The sequence below is a fragment of the Micropterus salmoides genome, unplaced genomic scaffold (genome assembly GCF_014851395.1).
Source record: "Micropterus salmoides isolate LMB-PRFRI ecotype aquatic unplaced genomic scaffold, ASM1485139v1 Ms_hic_scaffold_2, whole genome shotgun sequence".
Taxonomy (NCBI): domain Eukaryota; kingdom Metazoa; phylum Chordata; class Actinopteri; order Centrarchiformes; family Centrarchidae; genus Micropterus; species Micropterus salmoides.
Genome location: NW_024041150.1, coordinates 47,914,006 through 47,931,113, shown reverse-complemented (window position 1 = coordinate 47,931,113; position 17,108 = coordinate 47,914,006).

Genomic DNA, 17,108 nt, shown 5'->3' with positions numbered 1-17,108 from the left:
CAGGGCTTTGATGTGTACACTTTTGTTTAAAAATGACTAAGTCATTAATTAAACACAATGTTCCATCATTCAAGCATGCAGCACTGTTGTATCTTTTCTTTAGTCTGTCATACTTATGACTGTGATACAGAACTCCATCAACCAAAAAACGGTTGTAGGACCAGAAGCAGTAACTTAGATTTCCACATAACTGAGTAATGGCAAGCCTATATGAAGCTGTTATATTGTCTTGCAAAGGGGGATGCCCAAACACTTTCATTTAGTACTTCACATTTTTCTGTTCTTCTCTTATTAAAATAAAGTTTTTCAACAAATGATTGAACCTTTGCACTTTTGATAGTATGCTTTGCCTTTTCTGGTAATTCTCTCCACAACAGAAATTTTCTAGCTATTTGTGAAGGAACATACTGTGTTCCATGAAAATACTTCAATAGAGTCCCCATATTGGATTCAAAAGCAAAGGTTGATGTTGCCCATAAAGGACCCCAGTGTTTCACACTTTGTGTGATGTGTGTGAGCAAGTGTATGTTGAAAGTCATGTGGTCTTTCCCGTATAGTCTATGACAAATTTTTTAAGAGCCAGTTCTGACATCAGGATGCTTCTAGTCTTGATCTTATCCTGTAGTAATGTATATATGCCAAACACCAATAGGAACAAATGATTCCAAAATCTGCTAGGGAGTATGCCTTTCAGTACAGGCAGAGCATAAAAGAGTAGAAATGCTCGCCACTCGGACGCTTTCCAGAACTTCCTTTCACTCACTGACCTTGGTGTCCTAGTTATCTCAACAGGATCTCAACCTCTTCACTTTGTTTGCCAATGTACCAGGGGGTTTCACTGTTTGTTGTATCAAACCACAACGTAGTAAGTTGCCGAGTGACTCCAAGGCACACATTGTGTTGATATTCAGGAATGAAACCACTGATCATTTGGAAGTGACTAAGCTTCATTAAAGGAGATGGCCCTTTGACTCCAAACACTGGCTCATTCACTGTAGCTGACGTTGCATGACTGAAATGATCTCTCTCGTTTCGAAGTGGGGGTTCAGGTCGATCATACGGATAGGATTTGCCACCTTTGTGATAGCAAAAGTCACAGCCGTAAAAGCCATTAAACTGCTTTGTGTTTCGAAGCAATGGACGAGCCATCGAATCAGAGCTACAAAGCAGCACAAACACTTTGGATACATGATTGTTTCCCTGTACGTCTTGCCATTCAATCCCTTCAGTCTCTAATAATGAGGCCTCTTTAACAAATGGTGTTAGTAATGTTAACATGGATGGTTTACTTGGGCCAAACCATAATGCTGACATCAGAATATGCTTTTTCCTCACTTCTGGATCCAGTTCAATTACCTGACACTGAATTGGCCAAATGCTGCATTTAGAACTTTTAAACACTGGTGCACACCATCACAATTCCAAATAAGCGTCAAGTCATCTTTTCCAAGAATGCCACTGTCACATAAATTTTGATACTCTTCACCAGACTGTATGTCAGAGAGGACCCCAAATGTTCTAGTTTTTTCATTAAGACTGACACCATGCTCTTGCAGAAGTTGCTTAATCTGTGCATACAGGGGCAACACAAGAAAATAAAAGCCATTCTTTAGGTTTGCATTGGCATCAAATACTGTTTTGCAAGAGTCACATTGGGAGGGACAGTCTGTGCTAATGCCAAAGTATTTAAAACAGCTTTCACAATAAAAGTGAACTTCAAATTTAGATGAACTTCCAAATTCTTTGTGGAAAATGTAATGTGAAGATGGGATCAGACCTGGAAACATTATGTTAAACATTTCCAGTAAGTGAGTAAGTGCCTCGCCGGTTAAATTGTGCCGTAACAGATAGGACATTAGCATCAATACACTTTCTCCTTTTGAGAGAGGTGCACCAGGATACAAGGGCTTGTCACCAGTATCTGCTGTGTCTTCACTGACCTAGAGAGAGAGAGAGAGAGAGAGAGAGAGAGAGAACACGAATCAGGACTATCAGTCTAGCACACTGTTTAATTTTAGCAAATGTAATTTTCTTGAAATGCTTGCCATGGATTATAACAAAACTGATAATACTTTCAACATATCCTATCAAGCTGCAATCCCAAAAGAAAGAGTAGCTACTAGGGCTGGACGCTAATTATCACGGTAAGTATCAAATCGTTGTTTCTTTTGATTTGTGCTCCTGAGTGAAAGTTGAAGAAACCTAATGGTTAATTGTGGTTTAAACTCTTCTTTATGGTCAACACGAGGCCAGACAGTGGATCAGTTCACAATTCTGAGGTAGAACCATCCATCCATCATCAACCACTTATCCTGCGTACAGGGTCACAGGGGGAAGCCAATCCCCGCTGACATTGGGCGAAAGGCGGGGTCCACCCTGGACAGGTCGCCAGTCCATCGCAGGGCCACACATAGACAAACAACCAAAGCTCAAAGCTCAGTCCTTTTTCTTTAACAAAATAAACATCTTAATAAAGTACTAAGTCCTAATTCGTTTATGATTTCAGTAAACAAAATGAACATTTGTTATATTGTTATTGAAAAAAGTACATTGCGATAATTATAGTTTTATTGACCAGCCCTCTTAGCTATCTGTGTGTGTACCTATACGTTAAACTTTTGTAGAGCCTAATTACCCATACATGATGTGACATCAGTCCTAATGGTGGCGAAATATCCTTACTAGTTCTCTTCCATACAACTGCTGTCATCACTCAGTTTAAAGTGCTCCCACAAAGCTAACCAGCCCTACTGAATTCCACATTTACACACAGTGTTATTTTTAAAATAGAATAGAGAGCCTTGCACTACTTCCTGGTTCCTCAACTCTACCTCACACAACTATAAATAAGGTGTCAAATAATGTAACAAAATCCTAAAACATGATTTCTAGGCAACGCACTGCGATTTCCCCAGGTGATTTAGACACAGCAAATAGCTTTCTATCTATCCATGGGAAATAGCTAGCCCATAGCTATTTTATATTGACTATTAATGCACTCATTTCATGAACCGGACTTTTTTACATATGCTATTACACTAACTACTAACACCATGTCATTGAACCACTTACTACATACCTCAGAAAATTCAGATGTGTTTTCTCCACTAGTGTTGCCCTCCATCAAATCTTCACTGTCCACATCGTTTTCATCTTCACTCCTTGCAGCATCAAGCATGTTTGCTTTGGAATCTGATAGGTCATGCTCGTTCTGCAGGTTAACAACGCAAAAAGATGACTTGAAAGACTTAATTTAAAGGGTAGGCATTTATTTAGTAAAGATAAAAACTGTGCAATGCACATTTGTGTATTTACCTCTTCGATGTCAGTATCCAACAGGCTACTTGTGGAGGAGTTATCATTGTCCACTTCATAATCTTTGTTTTCACTGTTGGAAGCAAAATTCAAGTCATCTTCTGTGTTTATTTGGTCATCCTCACTGTCGTTCTGAAAGTTAACAAGGGAAAGAGAAAAAAATAATTTGATGAATAAAATAATCTCATTGAATTTGTGCAGGTCCTCTGCTGCCACTGGCTTGGTGCATATTAGGAGAATGCCAGGAGTGGGAGAATGGAGTTAGGGTGGCACTGGACAAAAAGTAATAATGTCAACATAGTTGACAGGGTACATCCTCTGAGAAGCATGAATGTGCTCACCAATTTGCAGTCGGCCCAGCATTGTCACCTTGGAGCAATAGGTTGGAAAGAACACATAATAACCAGTGGGGCTAAACTGTGTAATTATGTATTTACCTCTTGAATATCAGTACCCAACAGCCCAGTTGTGGAAAAGTCTTCATTGTCTACTTCATCCTCTTCATCTTCACTGTTGGATGCATTCCACATGTCATCTTCTGTGTTTACTCCATCTCCTTTATTGTTGTTCTAAAGGTTAACAAAGGAAAAAACATGAAGGGTAAAATGCCAAGGAACATTTCAAGAAATGACAGGCTTGTCTTGTACCACAATTAATAGATATTAGATATTACTGTTTATGTGCAGGAAACTGTGATATGAGAATAATGGTAAACATCTATTTGACAACTTGAGGACAAAAGTGGAATGCTTATAAATATGTCTATATTTATTTAATGAGAAGCTAGGTCTGAAAAAAATCCAATTTTAATCAGCAGGAAATTTAATTCTAACTTAGATAATAAATTAATAGTTTTAGTCATTTACAAAGTAAAAATACCAAACATTAGCTGGTTATAGCTACACAAATACTAAGAATTATTTGCTTTCCCTTCTTTCATATCATTATAATATTAAAAAAATGTAAAAGCCTTTTCTGGCTGCTGATCTGAGTCAGGAAGCTATTTGAAGAGATCATTATAGGCACTGGGAACTTCTGGTGGGTGTTTGTCATTACTATAACATTTAAATGATTAATCGACAATGACAATATTAGTTGCAGTGTCAGCCTGATCATCATTCATACTGACCACATTTAGGTAACTGTCATCACCATCCTCATTATTTGAACTTGAACTGCCATCTTCTTGGCTTCTCTGCATTTGAGAGACAAAGAGACGTTTCAGTCATATAGCTATTTGTAACGTTACTGTTTGTAGGCACTTCATTATGCATGCATTTAAAATGAAGCCTCATCTTGATAGATTAGCGCAAGACCAGCAGTAAATTACAACTGTCCTGTGTAATCTGACTTTAATAAAAGTGGTCCAAAGTAACTTACCTTTGCATTCCATCTGAATTTAGTTCTCCTTGGTACTGCGTCTGTGCCGCGCAAGTATCTTTTGTAAGGTCCTAGACGTTTTGCCATTAATTCGCTTGTTGTGCACGGCTAAAAACATCTGCTGTTAACGTCAAACTGGACCGAGAGGTGGCCATATAAGAATGAGGTAACGTTAGCCAACTACAGAAGCAAGCTAAATCTCCCGCTTAATCCCAACATGCTTTTCGATGCAGTCGCGCACCTCTCGCGATAGCAGGCCGTGCGATCCGTTTGCACCGTTTGAGTCAAAGAGCTGTGGTTCGCGCGCATCTCACCCGACGGTACAGCATCTTTGATGTTAACTAACGGTCGCGGTTGCCAAAAACAAACATAATTGTCAGTGATAACATTAATTATCCTCCACAATGGCATTTGCGATATATTATTTCAAGGACAAAACCGTGGAAGTTGGAAAAATTGATTGGATGAGTGTTGAAGACCAGCAAAAATCTTCAAAAATGGTCACAGAGTGCCCCAAACTGGAGGATGAAGATGGATGGATAAATGTTAATTGGAACAAAGGCAGAAAAAAGAAAGATGGTCCGGCCTTTTTCCCTGCTAAGGTGTTAATGCTCGGGGGTAAGTTTGCTAGCACTTAATCTGTCACCTAGCTTAATGTTAATGGTTAACTTCAAGGATTAGCATAACTGGGTTTGTTTTGTGTTTTTGGATACTAATAATTTAAAATTGTGGATAATGTTAATTTAATATTGCCAACAAGCTGTCTGTTAGGGAGAGCTTAAAGACATAGCCCAAAGACCCAGTCGGGATTTTAATTTGCTCAGTGTAATTTACACAAACTCTTTTCACAGACAACTACAGTGACCTTTGCAAGAAGAGGGAGGAATTCATAAAGGGTGAAGACATCTGGAACCAAACACTCAAGAGGAAGACAAAGCCAAACAGTAGGTGGATGAAGGATGTGGAAGAGGAGGACGAAAGGCCAACAAAACAGGTAAGTTAAGTTAGTTTCCTTACTCAATATTGATGTGAAGAAAACTTAAACTGAAAAGCAAAAGCATATTTAAATGTAACCAAGGTTTAGCATCTTAGTTTGCCATTTTTATGTCACTAATTACAAGTAATGCCATTTGTTTTTTTCACTTTTATGATTTCTTTATGGTAGATGCTTTATGATAGTTATGAAAGTTTGTAAATGTGGTAATATTTGATTTAATACTAGAAGTATTTCACCATTTCTGATAAATAAACATTTGTGATTCTTGTTTAACTGATATTTATTGATGGGGGGGGGGGGGTACATCATCACAACCTTTAAACCCTCAGAATTTAAACAATAATTAGCCAATATTAGCCTATTAGTGTTGGTCTGTTGTTTTGCCCTCCAGGTACCGCAAATGTCACGTGACTGAAAACTATGAATTAAAAAACTTTCAATTGTCATTTTGACAGCAAAAGGGCAACCTGTACCTCAAAAGAGACAGCAGACCAATGATTGAAGACCTATAGAAGGAGCTGGTGGCTAAGCGAGCATCTTTAGAGGTAAATTATTTAAGTGATTCATTAAAGTACTAGCTTGTATGTGACTTTGCTGGTAAAGAGGCTGGAGACTATTTAATCTTGTGTCTGACCCTGTAGAGTTTTTTTGTCTTTGTGTGTTGGTGTAGTCAACTTCTGCAAAGGAGTCATCAGATGAGGACCTACTGCCCAGGAACTGGAGTAAGGCACAGCTGCAAATTAAGGAACTTAAAAGAGAGAACAAGAGGCTGAAAGAAGGCAATGTTGAAAACATACTAGATGCCATGAGAGGTAATTTTATGATTTTAAAGAAACAAATAATTTGCCCTTAGACAAGATAAAAAAATGCAGAGAAAATAAAGCAACATGAAATATACCCACAATGAAAATAATAAAATATATTTCTTTCTATTTCCTCCTGATTACTTGGCAACCATCATCCTAATGTAATGGAGTTAAATGGGTACGTGTTTGTTGATTTCAAAGCAACCAAAGAATACGGCCAGATAGAAAAATACAGCAGAAGACCCCACCGGGTACCACTCATCTCCACTACAAATAGGAAAAAGAGGCTACAATTTGCAAGAGCTCACCAAAATTGGACAGTTGAAGACTGGAAAAATGTTGCCTGGTCTGATGAGTCTCGATTTCTGTTGAGACATTCAGATGGTAGAGTCAGAATTTGGCGTAAACAGAATGAGAACATGGATCCATCATGCCTTGTTACCACTGTGCAGGCTGCTGGTGGTGGTGTAATGGTGTGGGGGATGTTTTCTTGGCACACTTCAGGCCAATTGGGCATCGTTCAAACGGCCTACCTGATCATTGTTTCTGACCATGTCCATCCCTTTATGGCCACCATGTACCCATCCTCTGATGGCTACTTCCAGCAGGATAATGCACCATGTCACAAAGCTTGAATCATTTCAAATTGGTTTCTTGAACATGACAATGAGTTCACTGCACTAAAATGGCCCCTACAGTCACCAGATCTCAACCCAAGAGAGCATCTTTGGGATGTGGTGGAACGGGAGCTTCGTGCCCTGGATGTGCATCCCACAAATCTCCATCAACTGCAAGATGCTATCCTATCAATATGGGCCAACATTTCTAAAGAATGCTTTCAGCACCTTGTTGAATCAATGCCACGTAGAATTAAGGCAGTTCTGAAGGCGAAAGAGGGTCAAACACCATATTAGTATGGTGTTCCTAATAATCCTTTAGGTGAGTGTATGTTACGAGGAGCAAACGGTGTAGTTAGTGAAAGGGATGGATTTATGCGTGAGAACACAAAACAGATGTCTCTCAAATGATGTTCACAAATGCGTGCGTGAGTGTTTATTTATCGTTCTTGTAATAAAATTCTCAGTAACAAATATTTAAAATGCATGTGCTCTTGCACCATTGGAAAAGAGGCTCCGTGGCTCTGCTCCCTTTATAACCATCCAACGAAGGTTAAAATCAAGGGCAACTGGTCTTGGTTGAAGATACTGGAAGACGTTTCGTCCCTCATCCAAAGGACTTCTTCAGTTCTGACTGACTGGCAGGGAAACTCAGTTATTTAACCTCAGTGGGGTCGTTATCCCGGGTCATCGATACCACTGGTTCGTTAGTGTTCCTTGTTGCTGTGACGACAGTCGTTACAGTCGTTAAGACTACCTGTGGCCAAGACTGAACGACCATCGTTGGTATCTTCACCTGAGGCCAATAGGTTACGTTTGTTGAGTTTCCTGGGAAGTGATGAAAGGACAGCATTGTGAGTGGGGGATAAGTGGTGGCGTAGACCCCCTCCCCTGTTCAGTGACGGCTTCTCAACCCTGGTGTAGATGCTTCCTTGACACCTCTTTCAAACCATCCATCTTCTCTGTCTAAAATGTGCACCTGGTGGTCCTCAAACGAGTGTCCTCTGTCCTTCAGATGTAAGTAGACAGCAGAGTCTTGACCTGAGGAGTTGGCCCTTCTGTGTTGAGCCATGCGTTTGTGTAGTGGTTGTTTAGTCTCCCCAATATACAGGTCTGTGCATTCCTCACTGCATTGGACCGCATACACTAGATTGCTTTTCTTGTGTTTGGGTGTGCGGTCTTTGGGGTGTACCAGCATCTGTCTTAGTGTGTTCTTGGGTTTGAAATTTGATTTGATTTTGAAATTTATTCGGACCAACTTAAAATTTGTGCTGTGCCTTCTAAAGGTATTGACGATGAAAAGTTCTGCTATCTGTGAGTTTTCGTCAATGGGCGTGTCCGTGGCGTGGTGTCAAAGATCAACTCTTCGCCATGACACAGGAAGTTGTAACTTCAGTGTTCATACTCACATCTGAACAAAACTTTACATGCTTGATAACTGTCCCACCCCAAAGACATGTACACGCCAATACCGATTTATATTCATAGCGGCAAGTGCTATGTAGCTCCACATAGGAGACACAGGAAGTGACATATAGCACCTTCATGCAGCGTCGGAACTGCGTAGCAAATTCACAGCCGCACCGGCAGAGCTCCAGAATATGCAACTCGGCCGAGTCACACCCGGACGCGCTACAAGTGCGAGGGCCCGCCCAACGCTGCTTGCAGCTTTAATTTGCTTTGGTATTTGAGTTACATAGACGACAAATACAGTGATGATTGCTGGGTAATATGTATATGCCTGTCAATTTTCTATTTGATCATGTGACAAGACTCCAGTAACCGGGTGAAGCGCAAAATCTGACAAGTAGACAAGCAGAGCACACGTGCAAGCTAGCAGTCATGCCACTCAAACATAAAAGTAGTTTCAAGAAGAGACAGGAGAGAAAAGAACAGGAGGAGAGGGTCACACAGCTCCCAAATAAGATTGTTTAGGATTACTGAGGACATTGTCAAAGATTTTGCTCAATGCAGGCTCGTCGGATGCCTTTCAACTAGGTGAGTAACTTTACAAGTGCTTTTTCAGTGGATTTGGTGTGGCTGCTGTGCGGCTGTTTAAAAGGCTGTTGTCATTTTGGGGACAGGTCACTGCTGAGCACCTGTTGGATCCTGTGGATGTGCTTGTGGGTACATACACCATAGCTGGCCTGTTTTCAGGACATGGTGTTGTGTTATAAATAGGCCACTTTTCTTTCTTATTCACCATGTAAATGTCTTGCCTCTCTGTCGAAGAAGAATGTGGTTGTCGTGATTTGGGAGGTTATTGTACTGAAATTGCCTGTTAAAGTCTGCATCATTTCAGCACCACAGGGGACACCTCCTGCACTCAGCTGTTTAAAGTGACGTTTAAAGATTTTGACAGTGACAGACCAAACCACATTATCAACAATACTGGAAAGAAACAACCAAAACACAAAGTAAATTACAATGTTATCTGACCATAAAAAGAGAATTCAGACTGGCAAATTACCTGAGTACAATGAAATGTCCCAAACTAAGAAAAATGTCGACAACATACAGACTGAGTGAACACAGCCTGGCCATAGAAAAGGGTCGCCACAGACAGAGCTGACTACCACAACAGGAGAGACTCAGAGGACAGGTAGAGACTCAGAGGACAGGTGGAGACTCAGAGGACAGTTAGAGACCAATCTGCACTTTCTAACCTCATGCCCTAAATATAAAACATTGAAAAAAAACATGTTGCAAACATTTCCCAGATATACCCTGAATTTGAATTTATATCAGACACACAGAAACCCCCCTATTTACTGGGAGAAATGCCCAAATGTCAACTAATTGCAGCAAAATATGTCTCCTCATGCCACAAACTGAGGACAACCAGAATAGACTCAAATATAATAATTGTTCTTAAGTTTTCAATTAGAGTGGCGATGGCGCAATGGAGAAGATGCATGCCTTTGGTGTGAGAGACCTAGGTTTGATTCCCATTGTGTCCCCTTCACCATTGTGTTCCTGAGGAAGACACTTAACCCATCGTTGCTCCAGAGGCATGCGACCTCTGAAATGTATAGCATTTGTAAGTCACTTTGGATAAAAGCGTCAGCTAAATTTAAAGGTAGGTAAATTATTATTATTTTCATTGTCTGTTATTTTAGTAATTTAATCCTTGTTTGTTGTTGTTTTTTTTATCTCACATTTGATGCAGATTTTTTTTGTCTATTAATATACACGCACACACACACAGTCCAAATCTGAAATCCATCACATGATGGTACTTTATCTTGCTGCGTGCAGACACTCAGCAGCAGCGTGTAAGTTGGAGAGATACGCACACAAAGAGAACTGTAAATATGTTAATATGGAGAAAGAAATCGATTTAAGGATGTTAGGCATTTACTGCATCTAATGTTATCAGTTGTTAAACCATGCACAACGAGGAAACAAGGCACACAACTTAACAGCCTGTACTGGGGCCCGTTGTTACTACCTTGCGCTACTGTGCACATACATTGAATATACTGAGCTACAGCTGGGGGTTGTTCCGTATGTGTGACAGAAAGTGTTTTTTTGGTTATGAGGGAAAGTTTAATATTTTCTGGTTTTCCCTCTCATGTCCTCTGGCTGCTCTGCTGCAACGAGAAGGAGACATAACAGATCAGAACTTTACTTAGTTCAACACATTGGGGGAAGCCCTGTAGTGTAAGTTCACCTGAATCAGTCTTTCTGTGAGTAATCATTTGATACTGATTGGTTTTAAACCTGTCAGAGTTAATCCTGATAACCGCTCTCACACAGCTGCTTACAGTTTAAGATTAAAAGAGTTTAAAGTGAGACTGTCGCTGCTGCTGAAGTCTGAGATCCAGAGTTCAACATCATCTACAAGACAAACTAGAACATGAGGAGTTCCACAGGGAAGTGTCCTGGCTGTTTGTGATCTATGAAGGAAATCCGAGGTTTATTTGCTGATGACTCAAACACTTTACCATCATTTGAGAACCAGAAAACACTGGATCAGTTAAGGGCCGGCCCGTAGCATAAGTTACATGGCTGTTGCCTAGGGAGCAAAATGTCAGGAGGGAGCTGCAAGAGAAGTTTGTACTCAAATCAACTCTGCCCAGCTGATGCAACACCAATGTACACCGTGATAATTAATTTAGTGTTACCTGTGGCCCTGCGTCGATATAAAGACACCATGAAATCCACCTGCTCAGGTGACTCTCTGGATGAAATAAATCCTGAAATCAAAGGTAACCTCCTCACCTGTGACAGAGATCCAGCTGGATGGAGACTCTCCACGACCGCTGAGGGAGGACAGGACTCTGCAGGATCACTGGTCCACCTCAACACAGAGACAAACTTCAGCATTTCATCATTTACACACAGCTTCATCAACACTAACTCCACAGTCTGATCTTACCAGTGACAGTGATGCTGATGGTGTTACTGGTTGCTCCCTCTCTGGACTCACACCAGTAAACTCCACTGTCCAATGGGTCGATGTAGCTGATGTTACATGAAGAACCAGCTGATCTTCCCCAGTCAGCGTCACACTGAGTCCTGGTTTCTCTGGTTGTGTTCCTCCTCAGCGTCCATCCAGCAGAGCTGTCGTCCTCCTCACAGCTCAGAAAGACAAACTCTCCTTCAAAATGCTGAGAGCAGCTGGGACTCACAGTCAGAGAGGCTGGAGGAAGAGGGGTTTAAAGTCAAGTTAATGTTGATGTGTAGTTTTGCATGTTCTCCCCGTGTCTGCGTGGGTTTCCTCCGGTGCTTCGGTTTCCCCCACCATCAAAAACATGTTAGGTTCTCCAGTCAGTGACATTGACTACACACTGATAAACACTGCCCACTGCTCCCTTGAGGGATGGGTTAAGATAAGAAGATAACATAAGAAAACCTTTATTTGTCCCACAATGGGGAAATTGCGGTTTGCAACAACAAAGACAAGAGCAGAGAGAGATAAGTGTACAAAGTAGCATAAACAAGTGTCAGACAAGAAAGTACCGTTCTTACAGTAAATAAAAACAAAGTTACTGTACATTAAATAAGACTAAACAGACTATGCCTTATACAGTACAGTCTCCTGCGGCATAAATAAATACTGGTAATATAAAAGTGTTGTAGAAGGGCAATGCACACTACGTTAATTGCAGAGAATGAATTTCGCAACATGTCTGTGTATGTGACAATAAAGTGTCTTCTTCTTCTTAAGTTCCAAACTCGTTTCTTGATTAAATGTTGTTGTAGTCCAGTGGTTCTTAACCTAGGGAAGGTAGGTAGAATGCTACTATAGACACAACACACAAGAAATAAAATCAATACAACTTAAAAATAACCAGATGGACTGTGTTGTGAATGGAATCACTTTGGGTGGGCACTGTAAATATGGTGCACTGTTTAATCCAATAGGTGGTGGTAAAACACCAAAGAAGAATACAAAGAAAAGGTAACATTAGGCCAGCTAGTTAGACATATTGGTCCAGAGAGTTGTCAGTTGTCAGACATCACTCTGAGCCAGAACATGATGTAAAAACAGACAGAAAACTAAATGGAGATGCTGAGATGAAAAGTAAAGCAACAACTTGACAGTGAATGCCAATTATGAACATGAATATGATGCGTTCACTGACAGTTAAACTAACTCTGCTGGGTATGTGTGTGTTCACTTTCTGATGAATTATCTGGTTATCTGGTTATCATCATCTGTAGTGTGTTTTACTTTTGTCATTTTGTTTGTTCGTCATGTTTCTTTGTGAGTTTCAGTAGTCTTGTTCTGCTGATATTGATATATTTTACTGATTTGATATAATTTCTTGTGTTTCTGTTAGATTTACTTCCTGTTTTAGTTTAGTTAGCCCCTTATTACTGGCACTGCTATGTCAGACAGGGCTTTGACTGGAGCATGAGCACACATACCATATGTCACCACGAGTGGGGGAAGTTCAGAACAGTCTGTCACTGTAATTATCTTGAATGGAAAGCTCTTCTAGAAAAGTCCGGTGCTGGTTTGAATGGACCTTTGCGCACTAACTCAGTCCTCATGAAGTTTGTTAAGAGAACAGATATGTGAGAGAGATTCTGAATGTGCAGAAAGTTTTGACTATGAGCAGAAAACTGCTGGAGTTTATAACTGAATTGATTTACCTCATTAAATAATTCATTGTGTTTCCCTTTTATATCAATAAAGACATTTCCACCATGAATTGGAGCTGAAAAATTCACCAGAATGCACATGGTTTCTAAAGAATAACAGAAAATCACTTAAAGTCCTATCAAACGTTGTCCACAGGGTGGCAGCACAACATCACATAGGCTACACAGACAAACCTGTAGTTTGAAGGACGAGGTTTTTACAAGATTATAAAAACAAATAGAATATTTTGCTCCACCATGTGCTCAAACATTTAAAGAAAAGTTCATTTTGTATTGATGTGGTGATTGTGTATTAAATAAAAGGTTTAGCCTGTAGGCTTGATAAAGCTAAACATCCTCACGGTGGGATTCAGGTTGTGTTTTCAGCATTCAGTGTAATCTGAAAAGGATTACTTCTGAACATTTTTTATTGAGAAATAAAACCAAAGCAGAGACAACTTAGCTGGTTCGGATTGATCTGATATCGTCTTTACTCCTCACTGAAGAGAGACTGATTAACATGTTCAGGGCTGGAATGGGACAAAAAATCGGCCCTGGCATTTTTGGCCCAGGCGGTCCACCAAAATCGGTCGGACATCCCTCACCGATACACCATCCTTGCTTTTAAGGGCTTATGACACTTGACACTGCACAATAGTGGGGCCATGACAACAACACAACAATATATGTTAATAGGCTTAGTATTTGGGGGGAAAAAAATGTATTGAAGAAATAGTTGTTAGCAGGGTTTTAACATTCAACGCTTAATTTCCTGCATTCTGGTGAATTTTTCTGCACCAATTCATTGAGGAAATGTCTTTATTTATATGAAAGGAAACTCAGGTGACAATTCAATAAATACAAATATAGTGTAATGTAGTGCTGTGAGGCTCTCAGGCATTCTGTATTGCTGTCAAATATGTTTCTCCTGTTTTTTATAATTTTATTTCATCCCTGCTGAGTCAACACACATGCAGGCATGACTGAAGTAACCTAAAGTATTTAAATGTGCACGTTACACCTTTTCACCTCAATGATAAATTAATTCATTTTAATTCAGTTATAAACCCGTGCACCTTAAGAGCTGTGTTTCAGCAGGTTTCCTGCTCATGTTCAAAACTTTCTGCACATTAAAATCTCTCCCACATATCTGTGTTCTCTGACATTTGCAGATGACAATTTCAGATATAATATTGCGAGATGTAATGAGAATGAAGTCATATATTTTAACAAAATCTACCTGCCCCTCTGCTGTGCATTACCCTGCGTTATTGCTCAGCTGATACGGTCGTAGGCTTCTACCCCCTTTAGACCGTCTGACAGACACAGAGCCCGTCTGGGACTGTACTGGATGAGACGAGCGCACTGCTCTTCATTCTTGCGATGCGTGTTTTTTCTAGGCATTACGGTAATCTTAGCTTCTGCTGAACATAATGCAATTGGTGTGGCAGAAACGATTGAATGAATAAATAAATAAATAAATAAATGCTTAAGACAACACAAGTATCTAAAGAAAGTATTAGATTAGATTCAGCCAAGATTCAAACTGATGTTAAAAGAAAACCTCCTGTTTCCACTGACTTATTTCACTTCACAGTGATCAGACCACCTCAGGGTGAACCCCTGTCAATATCAGACCAATCTGATGTTTGGTTTGAAAGTTATAGCCATTGAAAATGTCTAATATTTTCACTGAATTCACCAACATTCAAATCGATGTAAAAAGAAAACTGGCTCATTTAACTGCATCCCCCATCGGACGCACTGATCAGCTTGGCTTGGCTTGTTGTTGCTGGGGTGGACAGTCATTGGGCTCCACCCGTTGTATCCATAGAGTCCAGTGGGGGCGGAGCCTGTGTGAGAAAGCATGAAGGTCACAGCGTGGCCCTCTACTGATGGGCCCTGCCGCTCCATGCCACTCTGCTGAAGGGTTAGTCTGCAGCAGGGACACTGCTATAATACAGTAGCCACGATCTAATGGTCATCTACGTGCACAATTCAAATTTCAGAGGGTGATGTGTGGTTGAGATTGGAGGAGGTAATACCCATAAAGTCAAGTTGAGGACTCCGCCTGTGTTTATAGAACTAGGGTTACCATATCGTAACCTTTGTGTTTTATTTACCATCAAACTGAATTCAGGGGGCATTCAGTGAAAATATAAGACATGTTATAGGGCTTTAATATCGTAACCCTATCAGTGATGGAAAGTTCGACTCTTTTGACAGACTCATTCATTAAAATCTCATTCATTAAAATGAACTAATTTTTTTTGAGTCATTTCATTCATTTGAACTAGGGTGCAGCCCTCTAGTGGGCGATTAAAAAGCAAAGAAGGCTGCCTGGCTTGCTTTATTTGACAAAGTATAATGCACAAATTCACCTCTTGATTACTGTATATCATCATTATATAAACCCCCCTGGGCCCACAACCAAATTCAAACCATGTAAAAACCACAGAAATATGTTGTCAATATGTAATCACCACTACTCCGGCTAAATCCTTCCATTTTCACAATCTTTCCCGAGTAGTAGACAACCAGACCAGCCACATAAAGGCTTATGTTATAATTACTATCATTATCTCTGAAGTGCTCATTCATACAGCAACGAGTCGCTCATTCCTGCTCCACAGTAGGAGCTGTCACGTGAGAAATGAACGACTCAGACAGACTCACAGTTGAGAGTCGTGAACTAATCAGTTCTGTTTCCTGTGACGAGTGAACGTAAGAGTCCAAGATCCTTCACGCATGCAAGTAAATGAATGAATCACTCACTGAGACAACCCGTTCCTCCCGAGTCATATACACGATTAGGTCTTATGAACAAAACGTTCATTGAACAACACAACACTAAGTCCTACTTGTGAACTTGGAGGAAAAATATGTACCCCGACTTAACGAGTAGCAGCTGAATGACGTCACAAAACAATGTCAGCGCCCATGGAAACACACACTGTAAATGGTAAACCATAAACTAAAAGGCAACAAAACGTATATTTGCATGTATTAAAATTAAAATACATACAATCATATAGTAAAACCTGTTCTGCATGTGCATTGATGTAGAAATATGTTAGGCCTATTAGGTAGCTGGCTACAGGAAAGAATCTCAAAGTAATCTTCTCTGCATAAAAGTTATTGTTAAAAATGCCAAAACATTAGGAAGTGTAACCTACAACACTGACTGACTTGAGGGTTACCAGCTGATGTAGCTAGAGGGGTTCACAGAACTAGTAAGGTAGAGGCTATTTATATCAGTTGGTTGCAGTTAAACTGCCATCCTTTGAAGTAACACCTAAAGCACTGCTGAGGGTGCAACTGTGTGCACACTTTGTCACGGTCAGCCATGGTTTTTGTTCACTTTCGGCGTCGTGCACCACCGTGCACCTGGAACGCTTTGAGGTGGGAAGTCGGAAGTTTCAACTGGGAAATATCCCAGTTCTGACCGGTCTCGAACGGTCGAAAGCTAAGCTAAACTTTCTGGATGTTTTTTAAAAATAATGACTGTTTTTAAATATAATGATTGTTTTCAAATGTGTCTCAATAAAGTAAAAAGAAAATCATCAGGTCATTGTGGCCTGTTTGTAATTGTTGCTTTGATGTATTTACTTTTGTTTTTTGGTTTAATAGGTTTTTTTTACATTTGAGCTTTAAGGCCTCGGTGACTCATAGAGGTATTATCACAAACGATGTCAGCTGGGATTGGCTCCAGCCCCCCGCGACCCTGTATGCAGGATAAGCGGTTGACGACGGATGGATGGATTTTTCATAATTGGTGAATCTGCATATAAAACCTGTTTTGACCAATAAACATTCAATCAATCTAGTTAAGGACACACTGTACTTAAGCTGAAATACATTCTGTTCAGTCTGTGTGGTTGTGGTCTTGTTTATTTTTAG